General features: G+C 43.5%; 1 long non-coding RNA gene across 1 annotated transcript; it reads left to right on the forward strand.

The window, feature by feature from the left end:
* Positions 1 to 76: 76 nt before the first annotated feature.
* On the forward strand, positions 77 to 8,252 carry LOC121109787. Its single transcript, XR_005857636.2, has 4 exons — positions 77 to 140; positions 1,343 to 3,648; positions 3,715 to 3,814; positions 8,114 to 8,252. It is a non-coding gene; the product is annotated as an uncharacterized LOC121109787 (long non-coding RNA).
* Positions 8,253 to 13,942: the final 5,690 nt, after the last annotated feature.

The following is a 13,942-nucleotide window of genomic DNA, read 5'->3' on the forward strand; positions in this document are numbered from 1 at the left end:
TTGGGGAAACCTGCTGTATCACTGGGAATTAATTATTCCTAATTAGTACTTAAATAAAGCCTTCTATCCCAGAAGCACCACAATTCCACATGACCAAGCTGAAATCAGAGTCAGTATCTCAAAGCCACTTGCAATACAAGGTGAGTAATTAATCCTTTCCTCTATGTACTTAAAAGGTTCTATCTCACACCTCTTAGGGGTACCCATGATCTGTGGGATTTAAAGAATCTCTCAGCAGCCTTTTAACCTATCCTAAAAAAAAAAAAAAGAGAAGCGTCTTAAAATCTTTTGTTGTAAAGAGATCTTCCTCATTCACATCCAAATAAGTACGACACTGGATGAGAATGACTCACCAGAAAAGATCAACAGTTCCAGTTTAAGAGAGGAAAAGATTTCTGTGTACAAATGTCTGAAAGACACGTGTCCGGAACGCTTAACAACTACTCAGGGGGAAATGGTTCAACCAAGAGTAATGAAAATCAGTGAGTGAGAAAAATGTGTTGGGCAAATACCAGAAAAGCCTTTTTAACAGCAAGATTTGTCATCCTTAATCATTTCTGTGTCACAGTGATATTGCGTATGTCTGAGCCTATGTATTTCTATATATAGAAAGTGAGATCAGGAAACAATAAATAGTCACAGGATTAGTATGGGCAGAGTGCAGTTATGAAAAAAGAAAAGAAATCTATGATGAGATGTACTGCGGAATGTTTTTAGTAGCAAGAGTCTGTAGTGCAGGATACAAATATTTCTTCGCTGACCTTGTATTTGGATTTGTGCATTACTGCAGTGCTGTAATAACCTACGTGCAAGATAAATGAATTCAATTCAGAACAGCTGCAGAGAAGGGAATGAAAAAGGAGTAGGGGCTGTATTTTACACAAGGAAATTAGAAGAGTGTGGCTTATTCTGTTTAACCAAAGTTGAATGAGTTTTATTGTTCTTAGTTACTACATTGCAAAATAAAATTTTAGGCAATGAAGACTAAGAAGAATGAGAACTCAAGGACGCAAATAGACCACAAATCAATTTATCTGGAAATTCAAATAGTTTTAAAATATTCACAGAATGAAGTGCAGACAATTTAAGTTAGAAGGCCCACAGGAGGACATCTAGTCCAACCTCCAGGGTTAAGCTCTAGGGTCAGACCAGGTTGCTAAGGACTTTAAGCAGTTGAGTCTTAAAATTTTCAAAGGATGGAAATTACACAACTTCTCTGGGTAACCAGTTCCAATTATTGTCTGAAATCCAGAGCATATTTCTTCTATTTTACTTCCTTTGTCTCACCCTCCCACAAAGCTCCACTGTGATAAGGACGGCTTTGTCTTCTTATTAACCACAGGTTATCACAGGTCCTGGCAAGTTACTGTTTGAACAAGAATCATAGAATATCCTGAGTTGGAAGGGACCCATAAGGATCACTGAGTCCAACTCCCAGCTCCACGTAGGACCACCCAATGGTCTGAAAATGAAATGAAAAAAAACTATGTCTGAAAGCATTGACCAAAATGCTCCTTGATCTCCAGCATGTGGAAGTGCCCACGTGAAAGAGCTACTTTGGAGTTTCACTACCAAGGCATTCCAGAAACAGAAGAATTCTGCTTGAAATGCCCCATTCAGATTTCGCTCATTGAAACAAAGCGGTGTTTGCTGCTTAAAATGAAGTTCCTATCCCAAAACTGTGAGTGGTGAAATGCATCCTTCCAAGGCTCTCAAGGTCAAGGCCATTTCCAGTCACTGTTATACATAAATGATTTTTTAGAAGTTTATAGTAAAAAATCCAGTTTTATAAGAATTAGATTACTACTAGAGGCATATATTTCAGGGAGTCAAGTTCAGCAGAAGTCTCTGAGTAGACACATTAAAGAACACTTGATATCAGCAAGAAAACCAATAAAAAGCCCATTTTTACTTATATATATATATATATATGTAGCAAAAATTATGTGAAATAAAGTTGCTTCATAAACAGTTTCCTGACCACAGAAAGCTAATCTGATGGGAACTCTTCCAAGTAGCTCCCTGAATTCTCAGTTCTTCCCTTTAAAATTTAACTCACTGTTAAAACAACTCATGTAATACTTAAGGTAAACCTTTACACACATTCCCTTCTTGAAACTGCATATCGCCTTTATTAGCCTCTTTGGTGCTTAAATCACACGGTAGCAGCCCCAGTAGCACTGAACTCACTGATGTGTGCCAGGCTGGTTATACTCCAGACCACGCCACAAGTATTTCATGAAATGCTTTGATTTATTTAATATGGTACCACTGGACCCAATACAATTACTAAGCAAACTGGCATTTGCCACCGAAGAATTGCATTGCTGCTTGGACTGCACTGCAACAGCAATTTGGAGGAAAAAGTATATATGATTTGGTTGTAACTTTTCATAAGAGTTGTTAACTATGGAATATCTTAGCTTGTCATAGCTCTACTCTGCTAATGACATATCCATGGAATGACTGCCATTATTTTCTACCTCAAATAAAGCTACGGCAGCACAGGACAGAACTAGCTGGTGCTCCTGCAAGGAGAATTGCACTTCTTCCTCTAAAACTCTGACAGCTGTTTGAAAGATAACTCTAGATTTCTACAGGACTAAATTCAAAAATTCAGTTAGTATCTGTCAGATCTGTGACTCCAGTAATTATGTTTAACAAACATGAAAATTTTCTAATGCTTGAAATAAACGAACTGTTAGGAATTTTTCTAGGGAGAAATGAAGATACCCTTAAAACCACTTAGTCTTTCCTGTTGGCCTTACGTAAGCCAATTTATTTTCATAAGCCTCATAAAAATTTCAGAATCCCCAGCAAGCTGCCATTTTTTAGAATTATCTCTCAGCTGCTATCTAAGAAGTAAAGCCATCTTTAGGGCTGAGGTACTACTTTACAAGGGATACCAGAGAAATCTTTCAAAGTAGGTAATACTCGTATTTCATCTTCTTGAAATCAGAGATTAGGTTTCAGATCTTTCCACATTCGGAAATTCGTCAGCTGGATGCTGCCTCTTCTCCTGGATTTAAGGAAGATTTATAATGTGCTGCAGAGTGCAGCCACCATGTGAGTTAAAGGCAATGCATACATTAAAACCAATCCCAGGGCAAAAAAGAAAAGAGAAAGAAGCGCTGGGAGACCGGCCACTGAGAAGCAAAAATACCTTTCAAAGGTCACCCGCAGGTAACAGAAAAAGAGCAGTCCGTGGCATAGTCTTTTCCTGCTGTGGCCAGTCAGCCATGCTGTAGGCATGTAGAAACCCATGATCGTCCTCCTCCTTAACGGGCCATCACCAGACAGACTGAAACTGCCCTTTTCCCTGGAGCCTCCGTAGGACTGCCTTGAGCCAAAGCTGACCCTGATTTGCCTCCATTTGCTCCCTTAGTTCAGAAGCCGAGACTTGAAAGCTGTCCTGTGGAGGATAAAAGACACATCAGCTGGCTGAACATTTGTAAGAGCCTCATAAAGCGACATCTTCAGCATGAAGCAGCTGACTGGAGCCAGACGCAGAATTATTTCAACACCTGTTGAAACAAGCTGTCTTGGGTCAGGTCCAACCTGTTGGTAACAGCTGGGTGCTGGAGCACAGAATCAGCCATGGCAGGGACCAGAAATGCCACCAAAGTCATTGCAAGGGACAGAGTTAAGGTAAATGGAGGGGGCTCAGACAGTGTTTTTTTGTTGTTTTTTTTGTGACTTGGAGTATTTTCCCAGGTCCCAGACTCCCTTCCTGGCCCAAAGCCTCACTTCATCCTACACTAAGGCTGGAAGAGAAACAGTCAAACCTGAGAAAGCAAAGATCTTGTGGAATAACGTGAGTACACAGGTCCTATTTTCTCGGTCTTGCTACCTTTTTGCAAAAAAAAAAAAAAACAGCCCACAACCAACCACAACAATTGCCTTTCCCCTCCCATCCTTTCATAGTTTGCTTTGCCAAATTTGAAATAGGAGGAATGGAAAATGCAGCCAAAACCAGGGAACTTTGTCTTTCCAAGCGAGCATATCACAGCCACCATACGTTCCTCATCAGGACATTGCTGGAGTTTAAAATGCTGAACTGGGACAGCCAAGTCTTTAAAGGGGAGGAGGGAGCTGACTCTGCTGTAGGAGACAAATGAAATGTGAGTGATGTCCCCCTTCCCACACCACTGCAGGAAGATTTTACCTAGTGCAGCACTTTTCCAGCAGCTGTCTGGGAACAGACTCAGTCCTTGGGTGCCTTGGTTGGCTCCCTTGCTTCTGGGGCTGCCTCTGGTGCTGCAAGCAAGGCCTCTGGTAAGTCCTCACCTGTGTGCCTGCAGTGGGTCTCAGTCACAGTCTGTTTTTTTCCTAATGCAATCAATCAAAATGAGTAATAGCTAGAGTCCCTTGTAAGGTCAGAAATTCAGTGCCTGCTGCATTTCTCCTATCAGTGAGCATCTCTGAATGCAGCTGTTTCAGCTCTCTTACAAAGAAAGCAATTCAACCCAGAAGAGGCCCAAATAATTTTAATAAGAGGTGTTTTGTCCACTCAGATACTGCTTCCCAACCTGTGCAGTAGGTCCCTGATCAAATGAGACAAAATCTATCATCCAGACACAGCCTGGCTCTGTCTGGGTAGTGTTTCTTGGTAGGCTTTGCTGTTCCCTGCCCCATGGAAGTTCAGCTTGTGTTAATCAACTTCTGAAAAGAATCTGTAGAAGCTTTTAGCTTTGAAATGGAAAACTTTTCAGTTTCCGTGGGCAAATACTAGCAACACATTTCAAGCTGGTGCCTCACATTCAGAGTACGTGGGATAAGGGGTTTGTTCCAACCAAACACATCTGGGCTCTCTCTCTCTCCCAGGCATTAAGGTAATTCATCAAAGTTCCAGTTTGCCACTATTGACAATTTGGCATTTATCCATGAAACAAGAGCTTCCAAGAGACTGCTCAATATTTATCTTGACATCATGAAGTGTTTAGCACCTTCATAGGGCATTAATTTGCATTTTACATATTTAACAAAACACCCGTTTACTCCAATGGAGATTAATGTACTTCATGTTGTTTATCAATTAAAATACTTTTTTTTTTTTGAATGCAGACACAATCTCATATTAAGTAACAACTATTTCCATCCATAAATTAGTTTTCCTGTCTTCTTCCCAAATTCTCAGGGTTCTTTTGGTGGCAGCTTCTAATCCATCACTCAAGAAGAGCCTGAGACATGCCATGCCTCATGCACAAGGGCATATACTTTGCATGATAAGAGATTTAAACTCACCATGTAGGTTAAACTAGCATTCAGATCAGAAGCCTTCCCTTTTGATAGGAAAGGAGAGAGCTCAGGTGGTCTCCTCCCAGGTATCAGCCAGACGGGTTACGTGCTGCAGTTGTTCCTCTCCCCAAATGACACAGACACTGTTCACATCACAGCAATCTCAGGAGCTGAGACGCATCCTGACTTCCAAAAACCATCAGATGTCCTCTTATCTACCCTCAAAACTTGACCATCCACAACTTAGTGGAATAGGCTGTTCTTTGCCAAGTCTCATTCTGCCTTTTCCATTTCATCTGTACACCTGTTCATCTTGCCACATGGGAAGAAAAGTGCAGTGGCACCTCTAGAAGGAAAATTACTTGCAACATAATTTTTTGGAGAAAGAAGCTGCTCACTGCCCCCTGGGTCTTCATTGCACACAGCCCTTCAGCAACAGGAAAGCAGCTGTGGTGGCTGGAGTGCAACATCCTTTTCTTTGCTCTGCAAACTCAAAAAATACTCCATGAGGATGATGAACAAATCTCTGTGCAGAATGGGAGAGGTCATGTCTGGGCAGGGAGGTGGGGGACGGCGGGGGGACATGAAATAATCCCAGCAGATGCCACTTGAGACAAGGCTGTGGTAGGCTGGGATTAGTGCCAAGAGGAAACAGGTGGCGAAACGGCGTTGATCAGCTATTACCCTTGAATCTGTTTGCAAATCATCACAGGCATCTCCAAAGCATTTGTGGGTTTCAGACACCGCCTGTCCCTTCTACCATTTCTGGGTGGGGAAAGCAATGGCAGCATTGGGCACAGCACGAATCATATGTTCACTGTCATGTTGGAATATACATATGCACGGTCTTTCACCATCCACTGACCATTCCCCTACTCAAGTCTAGGGGAAGCTTTCCATCATGGAGAATATCCTGGCAAGAGCAAATGGCATTCCTGTATGCAGGAACTGCTTCCTGTGACAGACATCCTCCAGCTGTCTCAAAATGGAAAACTTAATGTAACTTCCACTCCTCTTTAATCTAATGAAAAATGTGCAAGGAGGCAGGAACAAACCTCTGCCAGTGACCCATGGGAGGACAGGAATTCTTCCATTGTTTGAGGCTTCTTGATTATCAGGAAAACAGTTGAAGGGGGTGGGCCCTGATACACCTAGGCAGTCCTGCTCAGCACCCGACTGTGACCTGGGGACACGTCCTTCCTGACCCCACTGGTACAGCTGGCTTTACCATGAGCAGGAGAGCAGAAGTGGCTGGGTGCATGGGGTCTCCTGAGGGTGGCCCATGCATGTGGCCATCACACAGCCTCACACCGTCCCGGATCATCTGAACTATTGCCAAGAGGAGGATCAGGTGAGTTGAGCTCAAACCAGACTTCTCCTGACCATTTGTTGGCCTCAGTACACATAGCAGCCATCACTTGAACAGTGATGTAATTAACAATCCCTGTGTGTGTGGGCACTGGCTATGATTGGAGGATGCAATTTTGATTTTGAGAACACGTTTTGATTTTCTCTATGCATACACTGCATTTTACACGTAACTTCCATTGTTCCGATTCATCCCAGACATGGCGGCTGCCAGTCATGACGCACAGGCTCTGCTCTGTGTGAGACAGCAGACTTCAGTGTGGCAATTTGCAGCTCCTGAGCGCTCTGCCACAGCCATTTGTCCCCCCCACCTCTCCCCACCCTCGCAGCAGGGAGCTGCCTGGCTCACACCTGCCTGTAGGAAAATCCCTGGACCTAGCACTAAACCTTGAGCCTCATCTGTGGTGAAGGTAACCTGATTTGCTCATAATGAGCTTTGAGAGAGTCTGCTAATTATCTCAGGTACCGAAATACTGCCCCACTGGGTAGATAAGTCCTTCCTGTCTTTTTAATACAAGTCTAAAACATTTATGTTCAGCTGTCACACCAGGAACGCGAGTCACTTTGGTCTTTGCCATGGAGGTCCCACTGATGAGAGTTGCCCAAATCTCATCACTTACAAGGAGCAACACAGCAAAGCTTATGTGTAATTGCCACTGCAATTGAACTGCAGGTAGCTATTCCTCTCCCCCCTTCCCATGTTGGGCCACCTGCAGGAAATACTCTCAAAGCTTCTCTGTCAGATTGAGCATGACAAGGAACACTGTGAAAGATGAGACACCCAGCAGCTCCATCGTTAGCTCTGTCCTCCATGCCACAGGAGGATGGTATTCAATTCCTTCTTTAACTGAGAAGTACTGAACATGCTGCTATGCTTTCCCTTTCTGTCCTGGAGGTTGTAAGGCCATATGTCATTTAAAGTCTTTTGAACAACTTATACGTCGCAAAACTAATTCAAGTATTTAAAGAATTGTTTCTAAGGATTCTTCAATCACTGCTACCGTAACACTGTATAAAACTCTTCCTCTATTTCTGAGCAGATCAGAAAAGAAATGAAGCCTTGATAGGCATTCCAATATAAAATAGATTTCCATGCAAAACCAATGCAAGCTACCAAATCACATCCCTTTACAAACTGGAAATTCATTTTGAGGTGAGGCTGTCAGAGAACACTGAACATACAAACCTGATTTGCTGTGTTGACCTCTGATTTGTAGTATGCACTAAACTGCAGACCTGCTCGAAAAAGAAAAGCTTTTCCATATCAACAGGACATCCATTTCTTTTGAGTAGGTATAAGCCAGCCCACATATGGATGCTTCCAGATTCCAGGTCCCTTTGTAATTGCGTTTTGTACTTTCACATTGACTTCTCCCTCTCCTTTCCCATTTTCTTTGTTTCCTCTTCACGTATGATAAAACAATGAATCCTTCGGAAGGCAGGGCAATTCATCTTCAAGATGAGTTGTAATTCAATTTTTGTCTTCTGATGGTCTCTTTACCTACAGTTTGTTTGAAAACGAGGAACCTGTGCTGACCGCGTGGTGAAAAATGCTTCCTACATATCTTTCTAGATAAGAACATTACTGAGAGGAACCGCATTATTGATTCTATATTCATTGAAGTTGTTATGAAGATTCCCAGATGTCAACACCACAAGATGGAAACCACTTCTAAATGTACAGCTTGAGTGAAGAATACACGGACAGAGATTATTTAAAATACGCTTGGGATGATCAGCACATCCAGTTTTAGAAAATGTATTTTTGGTGAAGCATTAATATTTAATTATACTACAGAGAAGCTGTTTGAACACTTAGAAAGAATTGGGCCGTTTTTAGAGGCCGTACTCCTGCTTAAATGTTGCATCCAATGGACAGTGGTTCTTTTTGCCACATGTACAGCATTTACCGTGTTCCATAACACAACTTATCTGATACCCTCGGGATGTGATGCAAGATAGCACATGACCATTCTGAAGCCTGTGGTGCACATAATGCTATCTTCCAGCCAGGCAAAAATCTCCATCAACTGCAAGAGGGGCCAATAAGGAGCATCTCAGTTATCCTCACCTGAATTCAGAAACTTCCTTCACTGTAAATCCCACTCAGACAAAAGAAAGCAGCAAATTGTCAATTGGGTTGCGGGGCATTTTTTACCAGTGCCAGTCTGTCCTTGGAAAAAATGGCCTATTCTGGTTTTCAATGTTTTTAGTTAAAATTTGTCTCATTTGAGGATCATCTGATGCCCGTTGTCTGACAACTCTTAGAAAAAATAAATATTCATATAATTCTATTCTTAAGTTTCGAGCAAGGTTGACAATTGTATATTTACAAAACAAACAACCACAAAACCCACAAACCCACCCACACAAACCACACATACAAGCACACCGAGAGCATGAACCATTATCTAGCTGAAGAACTCACAGGCTTAGCTCCAGACCTCTTCAGTTCAGCTGGTTATTGGTGAAGGCAGTGCAGGAAAAAGAAGTTATCGATGGAAAGGGGCACAGGCAAACAGGAATGGAGGCGTTCATCCCAGCTCGCCCAATGACTTTTCACTCACTTTGCTTCTCTTTGACCGAATCTCCCTCACCCTTTATGTATTTTCATTGCATTTGAGATTCTTAGGGTTTTATTATTTTATTTTAAAATACAGCTTTATTGATGCACATGCATAGCATATCAAAAGGGGCCTCTGCTTTTTAAAGCCAACCTGAATATAACATGATGTAATAGAACAGAATCCTCACTCCAAAGCACCGGGATAGTATTACACTTTTACTAAACACGGATCTCATATTCGATGTTTGTTTGAATTCAATTAATTCAATACGTAAATGTATAAAGACAGAGTGTAGTGAGATGTGCACAGATTCAGCCAAACAGGCTCACTGCTTCCAGGAAAACGTTCACAGAAACATAGCAGTGTGTTGAAATCCTGTTTCTGCTGCACACATTCAAACGCAGCCGTTTTACAGGGGGAATATTCCAGGGGGTGCAGGTCATCCTAAGGCCCTACTTTCAAACCTAAAAACAGACTAAGATGAAGTTATTTCCTTATTACATAAATAGTAAGCGTAGGTGTGCACAGGATCTTGAAAAGAAATACGAAGGCAGTGATTATGATTTTAAAGCCTGCTTCAAAGGTAAAAAAAGGTAAAAATAAAATAAATTATGGATTCTTATAAAGCCTTCCCTGAAAAACAGTCAGCTGTATTTTACACAGAAATATCAGAGCTGCAGCATTTTCCCTTTTGCCAGCCTGGGCCTCTCTGCACACATGAAGTCTGTTTCAAACTGAGCTGTCATTTGCTCTCTGGGATTTTTGTTTTTTCCTTTTGTCCCATTCAACTTGAATTCTCAAGTGGTTTCCCAATGACGAAACAGTTCTCCTCAGCCAAAGTGGAGGACGGCCAACACATCCAGATAAAGAGATTTTCAGATGAGCTGCGGGAAATTCATTACGCTGAAGGTACCATTATGTTCAGTAGCATTTGGTAATGTGGAACAGGCAGTAGGTGATTATTAATCATAGAAACATTAGCACTTTGGCTCCTCTCTGTAACCTTTCATCCTCTTGCATAAGCTTCCTCGGCAGAAGTACAGCCTGCGGTGCTGCTCTGGCACACAGAAGCCAGCAGTAACACTATTTCCACCCTCAGAGCAGAAGTGCGCTGCTATCCAATATCCTTTCAGTTGCATAAAAGAGAACCCCTTTTCACTTACTGATAGGTAAAGTGAAGACAAATTCTTCTGGAAGAGCATGGACACGCTGGGGAAGGGGACATGCTGATGGAGTACTTGCACAGGGTGCGCACTCAAGCGAGTGGAAATCACAGCCCTGATACGAACACTTCTGCTGCGTGTGCTTACAGTTTTATGGGGCAGTATGCGCAATCAGTTAAAAGATATGCTATAAAAACAGTAACAATTTTCCCGCAGGGGTATACAAACTATAACCTTGGTCTCATCTGTGAGTTAGATAAATAAGCCTTGATGGTATCTGGAAAAGGGGATAACTCTATTTGTGAGCAGTCATTTCTGTTGTCCTCTTCTGCAGTTCGGAAGCCCGCAGATTAATGCCTGTGAGCTGCATACTGTTACTTAAAGGGCAAGTTAGAGTAGAAGACAGAAATATTAAGTAGGAGATATTAGATTTTTCTGCAGAGCCTTTATGAAGTCACAGGATACTTACGTGCAAGGCTTATTTTAAAAAGACTCAGAAATTCCTACAGAGTAGCTCTCTGTTTCTGAACACGAGAAGACACAAGAAGCGCCGAACTCCGAGATTCCTTGTGTGCACTGCAAAGCCACCCATTATAGCTGACTGTTATTTCTGGAGGAAGCTAAAGGGTTAAAACACACAAACCTAAAAGAATGTAATGATAGCATGAAAATGACTTTTGGTGGTGGAAGGCAGAGCACAACTCTAGCTGATTTAACCCAGATAACTCTCTCTCTAGCTTACCTGGTAATACCCATGTCAGCCATCTCCCAGTGTCAGGGAGAGCATCAGTTGTCCCCCTCGCAGTGAGCTCAGCAGGTCTCAGCAACATCTGCCAAGAAACAATAGTAAAACTCCAGCCTTCTGTATGCCACCCACTTTGGGACAGTGAAATACTTGTGCTACGTCAAAAAGAGGCTATTTTTTTTTTTTTTTTTTTGGCAATTTCAACCTATTCAACATTAATTCTCTAGAAATCAAAATTATTATACCAGAACTGTAAATGCTGTTCTGGCATTGAAAGTCTGTTCTTCTGTCAGACACGGTGCTCAGAGCCTGCTTTGTTCCTACGGAGCTCGAGCTTCAGGAGAAGAGAGAAATTAGAGGACAGCAAGAGGCCACAGTGCTGGAGGACTGGGGGTGCTGCAGCCTTCCTCTCATTCCCCCATAGATCAGCTGTTCTAAATTGGCATTTGAGAACTAAGTAGTGATAATGTGGGCAACACTACATGCAGATAAGTGGAGAATGGGTAGCTTCCCACAATAGAGCTCTCTTTACTGGCAATATATTTAAGCCAAAGTTCAGTTTTTGCAGACCACAAGTACATCAGCTTATTTGATGACCAAGGAGCTCCTCATGAGGCCTGGACTGGGCTCCCAGCACACGTTTGCACATGTTTGTTTATCCCCAATACCTGAAGAAAATCTGAACTCAGTAAGGCACAGTATCCTGTGCAATCCTCAGGATTAGATCACTACAAGTAGTGAGAACAATCTTAGGAACAGAGAAATGACACAGCACCAGGTGAGCTGGTCTATAAAGTAAAACAAACGTGTATGTCAAGCTGTTACCTGATGTAGGGGCTGCAGCCGAACGTCTGGGATTTGGACTGCCTCACATCACAGCAAGATTGTCTCACTCAGGACAGAGAATTCATTCCCCACCACCAAAAGGAGAAAGAGGAGAAGTTATGGTCAGATGGCACTTGCCATGACCGCTCTGCCTGTGCTCTCCAAGCTCAAAACAGAGGACGGGCGCTGCTGTGAACGCCTGTGAGAAACCAGCAGCCCATCACTTCCCACTGCACATCAGCAGCCGTGTGTGTGCTCCAGGAGCAGCAAAATGATATCCACTTTGCTTGATAAGTGTTTTCTCCTCTAGAGCCTGATGTAATTGAATATCAGGTGCATAGGCAATTCCACTAGCTAAATTGCCTGCAATTTGTTCACGAGAAAGAACATTCATTCGATTCCGCTGTTGCGCGGCGCCCTCTTCAAGTCGGGTTAATTAAGGCAATGCCATTAGCTGCACAGGAAGGCCCTTCTCAGCACAAGCAGGGCAGGGAGATCCCGGCCTTGAACCTTCCTAGGGTGGTCAGTGGGTCGGAGAGGTGAGATGGAGGCAGGGAAGGAGAGCTGCCCATTGCAGGGACGGGCAGCACTTCTGTGCTACGGTGAGCTTATCCTGACAGCTGGCAGCCCAGTGGGGGTGCGCTCATCATGCTAAGGGCCGGCAATTAATCGCGCCGCTGCAAGGATGTAATGCTGACAGTGCTGAAAGCGAGCGAAGGGAACACGCCTGTGTGACAATACATGCTTCTCTTCCCTAGGGAGCTTTTGTCATACCTACTATGGAGATGTTTACTTCAGGAACACTGCGGGGGAAATGGTGCAGCGACTGCTGCTGATGGCGATGGCGGCGATCACGAGCATCAGGATTACAGAGCCAAAGCAGTTCCTGGCTCTCACAAGCCTCAAGGAAACTGACAACAGGAAAGAATATGCCGTATCATTCAGAAACAGGTCTCCTACAGCGCGGAAAGACCTTTTCTTTCTCACGTGGAGAATGAGAAACCCTGGTGGCTTTTCTCCTCCTCGCACAACGCCGCTGCGTTGCCTCAGGAAAGACTTCAGTCCTGCTCCCTTAGGCGGAGCTCTTGTCCAGCGAAGCCGGCCTGACAGCCCCCCTCCGACAGCAGAGCGGCCTGAGCGGGGCCGGGCCCAGCTGGGTGTTCTGCCCGCCTTATCTGACTGAGCCCTCACCCCGGGAGATTTACATTCAATGAGCTGGTTTTATTAGCAAATTCCAAGAGAAGCCAGGATACTTAGGACGTGGAGATGGAGCCCGACAACTCGCTGCTGACCTAGCAGGGGATCAGGATCGCAGTGGGAGCTGAGTTGTCAAGCAACCGTGGGCTTGGCCAGGAAAGGATTACAGTCTACAGGAACATGCAAAATCTTGCAGTTTTGATCCAGTTTCCTATCATTGCCTCAGACTACCAGGACTATTACCCACTGACCTTTCTGTAAGACTCACTCGTATGTAGGTCACTCCAAAAGTAACGCCCCCTATTTATTTCCGTGGAAACTACAACAGATACGAAGAGCACAATAACACTATTTGACAGAGCAAATTCTTGGCTCCAAAACACGATTTTTCAACATAGTCAAAACCATTAGCTATGCATTTTGGCCAACGATGAACAAGAGCCTATGTGCCATGCTTGTAACAATTTGCACCAGCAGAGGTGACCCAGTGTTTTGTGGCTACTGTGATAGCATCAGTACTAGGAAACTGTTACCAATACAATCCATCTTTCATCAGCTGTTTGGTCTCCATAAACATTCAGTCAATGTCGATGAATGTCAATAGGTGCAATTTTCAACTCTTTGAAAGGGTAGATAATAGCAGGACAAGGGGAAATGACTTTAAGTTGAGGAGAGGAAGATTTAGTTCGGATATCAGGAGGAAGTTCTTTCCTATGAGAGTGGTGAGGTGCTGGAACAGGCAGCCCAGAGAGGCTGTGGATGCTCTGACCCTGGAGGTGTTCGAGGCCAGGTTGGATGGGGCCCTGGGCAGCCTGATCTAGTATTAGATATGGAGGTTG

Source organism: Gallus gallus, chromosome 2 (assembly GCF_016699485.2).
Source record: "Gallus gallus isolate bGalGal1 chromosome 2, bGalGal1.mat.broiler.GRCg7b, whole genome shotgun sequence".
Lineage (NCBI taxonomy): Eukaryota > Metazoa > Chordata > Aves > Galliformes > Phasianidae > Gallus > Gallus gallus.